The sequence below is a fragment of the Megascapheus bottae genome, chromosome X (assembly GCF_031878675.1).
Source record: "Megascapheus bottae isolate mThoBot1 chromosome X, mThoBot2.hap1, whole genome shotgun sequence".
NCBI lineage: Eukaryota > Metazoa > Chordata > Mammalia > Rodentia > Geomyidae > Megascapheus > Megascapheus bottae.
In genome coordinates this window covers 18,701,113-18,712,313 of record NC_143547.1, presented here as the reverse complement: position 1 = coordinate 18,712,313, position 11,201 = coordinate 18,701,113, and the positions used below count along the sequence as shown (strand labels likewise).

The 11,201-nt window shown below is 36.9% G+C and overlaps 1 non-coding gene and 1 pseudogene across 1 annotated transcript; both read right to left on the bottom strand.

Annotated features, from left to right (window-relative positions):
- Positions 1-2,793: 2,793 nt before the first annotated feature.
- On the bottom strand, positions 2,794-3,175 carry LOC150040535 (CD59 glycoprotein pseudogene; annotated as a pseudogene).
- A 1,246-nt stretch (positions 3,176-4,421) lies between these two features.
- Positions 4,422-4,527, bottom strand: LOC150040534 (U6 spliceosomal RNA). Its single transcript, XR_016533979.1, has one exon. It is a non-coding gene; the product is annotated as a U6 spliceosomal RNA (small nuclear RNA).
- Positions 4,528-11,201: the final 6,674 nt, after the last annotated feature.

Sequence of the window (11,201 nt, the reverse complement as noted above, 5' to 3'; positions counted from 1 at the left end):
AACACAATTCATGTTCTAGTAATTTTAGATTTTGGAAAGGTAATAAAAATGTTGATTCTTTCAGAAGAATAAGGACAAAAGGGTGAACAACAAGGAATAAGGAATAAGTCAATTTTAGTTTCTCTTTTCATCTATTTTAATTTATGTATTAATTCATTACATATACATGTAGATGTGCATACTAGCATTTGATATTATATATTGAAAAGTTCCTCTATTTCCTTTTTTTATTCTCATTTTTGTGTTGGTCTTTGCAGTTTGAGCTTGAGGGTTAGGTCCTATCTCTGAGCATTTTTTGCTCAGAGCTATCACTCTACAACTTGAGGCACAGTTCCACTTCTGCACTTTGGTGATCACTTGGAAATAAAAGTCTCATGAACTTTCTGCTCATCTGGCTTCAATCTGCAATCCTCAGATCTTAGCTTTCTGGATAGCTAGGAGTACAGGTGTGAGGTACCAGTGCCTATTTCTTATCCCCATTTCTGAAGACAACCAGTACTGAGAAAAAATTATCATCCCTTTTTGAATATCACAATTATTTTTCCATTTTATTAATTTCATTTTCAGAAAAGCATATTACTGCATTGTTAGCTAAAAGATTATGCATGCATTTGGGTTTTTTTTCTTTTCTTTTTTTTGCCAGTCCTGGGCTTGAGTTCAGGGCTTGAGCACTGTCCTTGGATTTTCTCAAGGCTAGAGCTCTACCACTTGAGCCTCAGCACCACTTCTGGCTTTTTTCTATGTATGTGGTACCAAGGAATCGAACCCGGGTCTTCATGCATGCTAGGCAAGCACTTTAACCACTAGGCCAAACTCCCGGCCCCTGCATTTGGTTTTTATACAGATTCTACCAGACATCTTTTGGGTATTTGTTTAGCTGGTTGTGGTGGTATATGCCTGTAATCCAGGACTCAGGGGGCTTGAGGCAGGATGGTGAGTTAGAGGACAGCTTGGGCTACATGGCAAGATATTGTCTCAAAAAACAATATTCCTCCCTCATGCAAAAAATGTATTATACTGTTAAATACTGATAAGATCATAAGAATATAAAGGCTTAAATCTACATGATATTGAGAGTAATTTACCAGAAGCCACAGAGAGAAGGAAAAACTTTGTCCTTTTTGAGGAAGCAGAGCTGTGAAAAATTCCATTTGTGACCATGATAGTAGTTCCTACAAGTCTATTTTACATAAGCTATGCTTAATCAACCAGAAGACAATAACATCATCAGGCAAAATACATCCATATATCTGTTATTATTAGTGGAAATATCACATTTATTCTTTTCTTCTTTTTTTTCCTTGCTGGTCATGGGTCTTGAACTCTGGGCCTCAGCTCTTCAGCTCAAAGCCAATGCCCTTTGAGCCACAGCGCCACTTCCGGCTTTTTGGCGGTCAATTAAAGATAAGAGTCTCAGGAGAGAGGGCAGGTAGCATAAAATGCTTGCCTAGCATGTTCAAGGGCTAGAATGCTAGCCTTGAGAAAACTCAGGGACAGTGCCCAGGCCTGGAAATCAAACCCAAGGACTGGAAGAAAAATGAAAGGGTCTCATGGACTTCCATGCCGGGCTGGTTCTGAACTGCAATGTTTGAATCTCGGCCTCCTGAGTAGCTGGAATTATAGCTATGACCCACAAGTGCATGGCTCCTACAAGCATTTATGCTACAACTGCAGAAAGGAACATTTTTCCTACTACATTTGAAGTAACTGAACTTAATACTCCCTGTCCCTTTGGCCTAGAATGTTTATTCTTCAATTATGTGTAGTAGTCTCTCTTTTTCAGCCATTGGTAACTGCCTAGAAACAGACCTTGTGTTTCTATGTACTGCCCCATTTAGAAATATGTCCTCCTTGCCTACTGTACACCCTCTGGCTGAGACAAAGTAGGGATTCCAATTGCTCTATGTTAAACACCCAATTGCTTGGCCTAGAAATGTGACTTACCACTTTCATGTTCCTGGGTCTAATCTTCAGTCTGCAGCCTTGGCTGACACCAATACCTAGAACTTTTGGCATGGTGGCATGGTAATACAAGAGCTGTGAAGTTATGAAAGTTGTTTCCTTTTGTTTGTGGTGATACTTGGGCTTGAACACAGGACCTAAGCACTTTCCTTTTGGCTTTAGCTTTAGCCAGCTTTTTGATGGCTAATTAGGAATAAGAAGCTCACAGACTTTCCTGCCCAGGCTAGTTCTGAATGTGACCTTCTGATTTCAGTTTCCTGAGTAGCTAGGCTTATAGGCGTGAGCTAGTGATACACGACTGATAGAAGAGTTTTATGTTGAGCCAGGCACTGGCTCACGCTTGTAATCCTAGCTACTCAGAAGGCTGAGATCTGAGAATTGCGGTCCAAAGCCAGCCTGGCACAAAAGTCCAAAAGTCCATCTGTGAGACTCATCTCCAATTAACCACCAGAAAACTGGAAATGCACTGTTGCTAATGGTAGAGCACTAGCCTTGAGCTGAAGAGCTCAGAAACAGTGCTCAGGCCCAGAGTTCAAGCCCCACAACTCTCTCTCACACACACAGAAGAGTGGCGGATGAAGAGAAGTAACCTCCTGAGTTACTCACTCCTCTACATATCTCTTGGGAGATCTTTCCTGAATATAGCATAGGGTCTTTCTAGTAGTCTCTCTGATCACTTTCTCTTATCTAAGATGTTCAAGATAATTTTATTCTTTCTCAAAAATATCCAATTAGAACAAAATAAAGGCTTTGATGTTTAGCAGCAACAGCATTAAGAGAATGGGGAGACAGGAAAGTGGAGGAGCTTAGGAGATATTCTCTAATGTTGCATTAGAGACAAAGGTCCCACACTGCTGCCAGAAATGGGATTGCCAGCAAGACCAGCTTCCCTGACAAGGAGGCTGGTGTTCCAGAAAGTCTATAGTTACAAAAGTCTTTCTGGAAGCATCTGTACTGCATGCAGCTCAGGGTCTCTTAGTTGGTTGGAAATGAATTCGAAATTATAATCCCTCATTGCCCAACACTGGAGATGGATTCAGTACCCAGATTGTACAGCTAGATATGCATTGAGGTTAGATGCACAGGTCGAGTTAGATCTGCAGTCTGTAACTGGGTTAATACAATGGTAAGAGATGAGGCTATAACCTGAGTGTGAGAGGGCAGCCAGGATAAACAGGAACCCCAGTAGGCTGAATCATCCAGTACTTCTCATTGTGTCTGTCCACAAAGCCTGCGCCAAACTACATGGCCGCACCTTGCACCTGTGCATTGAGTCCTGCTGGCTGGATCCGGGCTGGCTCAGCTCCAGAAGCTGCCAGGCTTCCGCCCAGTGGAGGCAGGACCCTGTCCCTGTCCCCTAAATATCATAATTATAAATCAGGATCAGTTTTTCTCTTGGACTGTATAGTCATTTCCTTCTTAGAATCTTCATTAACACATTCAAGAAAGTATGTGTAAGAATAAGAAAAGATTGTTCTCTCTGGGCCTCCATTAGTCCTGTCCTTCCCCAGGCCTTAATCAACTCCCATTCTGCATGGTGGTTTCTTCCAGGCTCAAAGTTCATTTTCAGAGTGGTACCTCCACAAATAGAGCTCCAGGCCCCTGAGAGATTTCTTGCCCAGCCCTTATCCCCTCCCCCATTTCCCAGGATTGAGTGCCTTTCCCAGTAATGGTTGTTTTCAAAATTTTCTCCTCCTTCTCCTTCTCCTTCTCCTCTCAAGGCTAGTGCTTTACCATTTCAGCCATAGCTCCACTTCTGACTTTTTTTTTTGGTTTGGATGTTTAGTAAACTGACAATTGATCTGTAAGTCTTTAGACTTACATTAAAGAGTTATACAGATTATTACCTCTATAATCTGATGTGAAAGAAGAGATTCAGTATCTTCATCCAACAATTTTGAGTGCTTTGTGTTGAAATCTTGAATAGCAGTCAGCACATTTTGTCTGTAGGTATAGACACTAAATATTCAAGCCTTTGAAGACCCTGAGAACTGCAAATCAAAATGACTCTGCCCTTGTAGAGCAAAAACAGCCATAGATGTAAATGATTAAATACAACTTTATTTACAAACATGGATACTTCATATATTTTTTCATATATTTTCATTGTAATTAATAGAAGGATTACATGATATTTGCCAGATAGATGGTGCATTAATTCCCATACATTGATACCCTTTCACATGTCTTGGTCCCCATCCCCCCCCACCCATCATCTTGTTTTCCCCCCTTCCCTATCCAATTTCAAATAACCAAATACAAATATATCCGACATATCAGGTAACAAAGTGAGATACTCTAACAATATGAGATAACCAAGGGACAGCAAAAGAGATGAGAGATAACATAGTACCTTAAGAACAACAATCATTCATTATATGGCTTATGTTTCTATATCCTAGAGATCCTTTCATTTGGAGTCCTACTATATGGCCTTTTGTATCAAGGTTTTGCTCTATAAAAATATGGAACGCTTCATGAATTTGCGTGTCATCCTTGTGCAGGGACCATGCTAATATTCTCTGTATCGTTCAAATTTAATATATGTGCTGCCGAAGCGAGCATGGATACTTCATATATTTTTTACATGTCATACAATATTATCCCAATTTTATTTTTGTTCCAACCATTTAAAAATGTGAAAAACGTTCTTAGCTCATGAACTCATGTTCATATCCTGTGAACTCATTTCTAGGCCTATGGGATATGGTTTACTGATCTCTGAGCTAGAATATTTTTAAATTCTAAAGAATAGATTCGTTTCAGTTTTGAAAAAGGGTAAGTTCATTTTTTTTATAACCATGTAATTGTCTTCTATGTTTGTTTTAAAATGTCACATTGGCACTTTAATTAAATAAGCCAAATATTGCTTCTCAGTTCTTCCTCATCATATATTAACCAAGTAATCTGGAAACTGTTTAGATTTTTGTCTTCCCAATATCAGACTCAATTTTCTTAAATAAATGAAGACTGCTCTATACTCAAAAAGTATAATTGAAATTTCCCAGGAGGTTGTTAGCCACAATTATTTCTATTTCTTTTTCTTGTTTTACTGTTTGGGGGAAAATATTTAGTTTTATTTAGTGTGTTCCATATTTATCAACTAGTACAACAATTTTCTAGAATATGTATGAAAAGAACATTAAAAAATTAAGAACAAACTCATTCTTGCCAAGAGAATTGTTTACTTATAAACTGTTTATGATATAAATAGCCAGGGACTTATATGTTTTAAATACTTCACAAAAGGGCATTGTGTATTTCTCACTTTTTTTGCCAGTTCTGGGCTTGAGCTCAGGGCTTGAGCACTGTCCTTGGGCTTTCTCAAGGCTAGAGCTCTACCACTTGAGCCACAGCACCACTTCCATCTTTTTTCTATGAATGTGGTATGGAGGATTTGAACTTCGCTCTTCATGCATGCTACCACTAGGCCAAAATCCTGGCCCTATTTCTCACTTTTTTATTCTTCATAAAATTTAGTTTTATCATCAAAGATAATGGGTTAAAATCTTATGTTGTACACATAAGGTCTCTTGCATTTTATTATTATTGATTATGGTAAAAATGTAAAGTTACCCTTACAAGCAAATTTTGGTTTCTTCAGTTTCTTGCTTAAAATCCTGAAGGTGAGAACTTATAGCTACAAAACAGAAGAAGACAGAAGAAGATGTGTCTTCCATGTATTAGTGATATTTATATGTGCTATTAATAATTAAATAGGAAATTATTTTTTCCTCTTTCTTGATTTCTTCGCTTTCTATTTTGTGGTACTGTAGATTGAACACAGGACCTTATGCTTATTGGACAGTCATCTACAACTTGGGACACATTTCCAGGCGTCTTCTTGATTTCTCAGCTTCTGTTTAGAATGTTATGCTTATAATAAGTAATAGAAATGTAAAAAAATAACTCAATTTTTAGTGATTATATACAATTACTAATCTTATTCATATAATAACTCATATCAACTACATAAAATAGTAGGCTTGATTGTGATATTTTAATACATGCATATAATGCACTTTAACCAATTCTCCTCATTGTTCTGTCTTATAGCCCTCCCCCTTGTTTTCCCTATACTCTTCCCCTTCTCTGATAATTTTCATTCTGTTTTTTTCTAGCTATTACACATAAAGTGAAAACACAGCTTTTGTCTAAGTGCAGATTATTTAGATTAACATGATTATCTCCTGTTTTATTCATTTTTTTTACCATTCATCGGGCTTGAACTCAGGGCCTGAGCACAGTCCTTGGACTTTTCTCAAGTCTAGAGCTCTACCATTTGAGCCACAGTACCACTTCCAGCTTTTTTCTATGTATGTGGTACCAAGGATTTGAACCTCGCTCTTCATGCTAGGCAAGCACTCTACCACTAGGCGAAACTCCCGGCCCCTGTTTCATTCATTTTTAAATTCGGTATTTTTTTATTATTATGAAGATGATACACAGAGGGGTTACAACTACATAAGTTAGGTAATGGGAACATTTCTTCTTAGACAATGCTACTCCTTCCCCAGTTCTCTCCCAGGTTTTCCATCCCATCCCCATTCACAAGTTGTATAGTTTATATTTAACACGGTATCTAATAATTACCACTGCTACATTTATTTGCCCTTCATTCCTATATTTTTGTACTCTCCTTGCCCTCTCAAAAGACAGATGAACAAACAAAACAAAAAGAAATGAAAACACAAATAGCAATAAGGACTATTTTCTGGAGTTCATTTGTCATTCATTTCTTATAATGACATGTTTTTATTCTTTATGGCTGAATAATGTTATATTGTGTATATATGTGTATACATGTAGATATACCACATTATTTTAAATAGAATTTAATTCTTGATGAAGCGTCTCAATTCAGAAATTAATGTTTATATTCAATTTTAATTTTGTTGCAATATTTATTTTCATTATTTTAATAAGAGTCTGTCTTCATTTCTAACTCAAGTTGGAAAAACTGGCTTTGCACCCAAAGACATACTGCTATGTTATATTTAGGACTGAGTAATTTTTGATCTGGTAACACAGGCCCATCATTAAGGAGCAAAGGCCTGAAACATGAAGAAAATCTGCAAGAAAATGGCTTGTTTTCTTGATTGTAGGTTCCTTGTGATGCAAAGAACTTCAGACTAATTGAAAGACCGTTAGACCAATAAAATTAAATAAATGTATAGGTTCTACGGTGAAATCTTGAAATCTTGGGAACAGAGGTTTTTTTTGGACTTGTGGGCTGTGTGTGTGTGTGTGTGTGTGTGTGTGTGTGTGTGTGTGTGTGTGTGATGTACACGTGTGTGTGCAGCACACTGGTCTTAGGGCTTGGACTCAAGGCCTAGGCACTGTCCCTGAGCTTTTTTATTCAAGGCTAGGGCTCTACCACTTGAACCACATCTTGGGGATAACAGTCTCATGGACTTACCTCCTTGGTCTGGCTTTGAACTGTGATGCTCAAATCTCAGCCTCCCGAGCAGTTAGGATTCTAAGTGTGAGCCACCAGTGCGTGGCATTGGCCTAATAATTTTACTGTCTATAAAAAGATGGATGGTACAATTCTGAATTATTGAATAAGATTAAATTTTAATAGAAATATTTTCTTTACACAGTTGCTTATATGCTAAATATTAAAGGAATTTGATATGGTTGACACTTCTGTCACATCTTTGAAAATAATAAAGTGAATTTATATTGAAGCTAAAGTCTTCTCTGGTCAGTACTTGGATATTATTCCTAACTAATGCAAAGGAATTATTAAGAAAATGGGAAAAGAGAAAAAATAGGAACCATGTTATTTGTGGAATTTGTTTGATAAACCTGTCAAATAATTATATAATTTTAGGAGGAATATGTCTATGTGTTACTTTTCTATTTACTTTTTGGTCAGATCCTAGATACCAAAAAGTTATTTGCTAACTTGTACATTTCTTTCTCAAAGGAAAGATAAACTTAACAGTTATGTTATGATAGTCATAGATTGCTTTCTAACTTGGCAATCATACTTTAACCATTTTGATGTCTTTACTGATTCAGTGTATGAATTAATACTCTAGAAGTCAACTTAACCATTTTAGTGAATTCCTTATTAATTAACCAGCTGAATAATATACTTGATGTATGTTCATTTTTTATTTATGTAAGTCATGGTTTTAACTTTTTCGATGTTGCATATTGAACCCAAGGCCTTAGGCTTACTAGGCAGATGCCCTACCACTTTAACCTTGCCTTAGGCTGTTTTCTTTTCAAGTAAAGTTTGACTTATTTTACCTAGACCAGTCTGGTACTTGTCATCATCTTTTCTCCCAAATAGCTGAGATTATAGGAGTATACAAACATGCCCAGCTTATATTTTAACTTTTTAGAAATTGAACTTCAGCCCATATCATTATTCATGCTTAGGAGTTTGACTTTTAAAATAATATAGTAATCAATGTGGGTGATTTTATATGGTTTTTTATTACCATACCATGCAAAATAAATATGGATGTTTGGTTTATTTTACTGTGTTACATTTAAACATAAAATCACATTTTTTCTTTTGTACAGGTCCTGGGGCTTGAACTCTGGGCCTAGGTGCTCCCCCTGAGCTTTTGTGCTCAAAGCAAATACTCAACACTTGTGCCACAGATCCACTTGTAGTTGTGGTGGGTTAATTGGAGATGAGAGTCTCATGGACTTTCCTGCCTGGGCTGAATTTTTAGATTTTTAGATCTGTCTCTTGAGTAGCTAGAATTACAGCCATGAGCCACTGGTGTCTGGTAGGGCTTTGGCTTAGATGTGATGAATATGTGTATTCTGAACACAGACAAAATGGTATTAATGTCATGAAGCAGAAACTATCATGAGAAATAACATCCTGTTTTCCCATTACTCATAGAAATGATAGAAGTCTGTCAAAGCAAAAATTGTTTCGGGTAGATATTTTCCAAAGATCATATTATGAATACTAATGATGTCATATCAGTGATTTGTATGTTTGTTTCAATGTGTATTTAGCAACTGAGTTAGACCACTGGGAAATGATATGGTAAAAAATCAGATTTAATTTTTACATAAGACTTGTATTGGATATGTATACTTATAGTTTAAAACATTATGGAAACTTACTATTGATTACATAGAATTTTACTATTGATCTTATATGGAACTCCAGTATCTTTTTCAATCTAAAGGTTGTAGCTGTGTACACTTATTTATGGCTTCCATTACTCTTTATGTCTGTGTGTGGGGGAGGGCATGAGTGCAGGCCAATCCTATGGATTGAACTAAGGGCTTGGTTTTTGTCCCTGAATTTTGTTTTGCTCAAGGCTACTGCTCTACCAAGTAAACCTCGGCTCCACTTCTGGCCTTTTTGTTGCTAAATAGGAGATAAGAGTTTTATAGACTTTTCTGCTCCAGCTGGCTGGGAAATGGTATCCCTCAGATCTCAGCCTTCAGAATGCAAGGTTTACAAGTGTGAGCCACACCAGTGCCTAGTACATGAGGGACGTTTGCTACTATGTCTCTATAGTCTAATTTGAAGTTAAGTATTATGATGCCTCCAACATTGCCATTTTTTCACAAGACTACTTTTGCTACTCAGAGTCTTTGTGTTTCCATATGGATTTTAGGATTGAATGATTTTTACTACTGTGAAGAATGACATTGGGATTTTGATAGGAATTGCACTGAATCTATAGATTGCTTTTGGTAGTGTCACCATTTCCCCAGTATTATGCAGATTCGTGAGCACAGGATCTTTGCATCTTTTTGGTGTCTTTTATAATTTCCTTCTTTAAGATTTGATAATTTCCTCTGTAGAGGTTTTTCTTCTCCTTGAGTAAGTTTATTCATAGAATTTTTTTTGAGGGCATGGCTAATAGATTTCTCTCCTGATTTTTTCTTTCCCTGTTTGTTGTTGTTATACAGAAAAACTGCTGATTTTTAATATGTTGATTCTTTTATCTTACTATATTTCTGAAGGTTTCTATTAGTTCTACTGTGGTGGGGTGAAATAATTACGTTCCTTTAAACATATGATCATGTTATATACAAAGAGGGATAATTTCAATTTTCCTTCCCTACTAAGATTTTTATTATTTTTTTCTATGGCCTTATTGTTCTGGCTAAGGATTTCAATATTGTAATGAATAAGCTTGGAGAGAGTAAGCACCATTGTCTCATTCCTGAGTTTAGTGGACATGATTACAGTTTTTCTCCATTTTATATAATATTTGCTATATGTGTAATGTATATTATGTATAATCTTTCATGTTAATGTATATTCCTTTTAATCTTGAATTCCTCAGATTTTCAGGAAAAGATGTTGAATCATGTCAAAGGCTTTCTTTGCATCAATTGTGATACTTTTGTTCTTTATTTTTAAACAGCTGAGAACTGTTTATTGAATAGCAGCAAGGGGCTACCTTGCTGAAGCTGGTGTGTTTTCTAGTATGCTTTAATGGGATACTTTCAGGTAGGTCAGGTTGAAATTGGGAGTGTGTGGCAGCATCTCAGAACAATCTAGTGGCTAGAATATATTCTACCATTCCTGAAATTTGCACTTTTCCCTGCTCAGGGACTCCAGCACCTGCTCTGGATTTTCTGGGGGTGAACTTTTCCTTTTTCCAATTAGGCCTTCAATCTGTAGACCTACAAGTGTCTAGACACATGTGGAACCCTTAGTAGGCCCACTTACTGAAATGTTTTCTTAGGAATCAGATGTATTTTCAACTTGTTCTGGTCGTAGACAATGTCCCTCAGGGGACTGCATCCATTGGTTTTACAGGAGTTCACTAGGCCACACCCGCCTATTGCTTGGGGCTAGGTATAGTGGTTTTAATCAGCCTGCTTAGCTGAAAGGTGAGTAGGCTGGTGTGACTGCTCTCAGGGCTAGAACAAAATGTTTTCTTTACTACTGACATTGTTTCCTTCCTGGGAATGGGACACAGGTGGGTGACATAGGTGGCTCTTTCCAGAAATCAAGATAGAAACAAAAATAAAAGGGATCAGGTAGAGCATATCACATGGTGATAGGAGCTTTTCTTTTAGAACTCTATTGTCTGATGTCATGTTTCTCTAATTACTGTCTGTCATTTTACTGTTGCTCTTCTGGCCAGCTTTGGTCACTTTCTGTAGACATATACCTCCAATTTCACTTTTTGTTTATGTTGTTATGCGGAAGTCTATCAACACTGTCATCTTACCACTTCTTTTGCATTGTGTACACATTTATTTTAAACATAAATATAACATATTGTAACAGG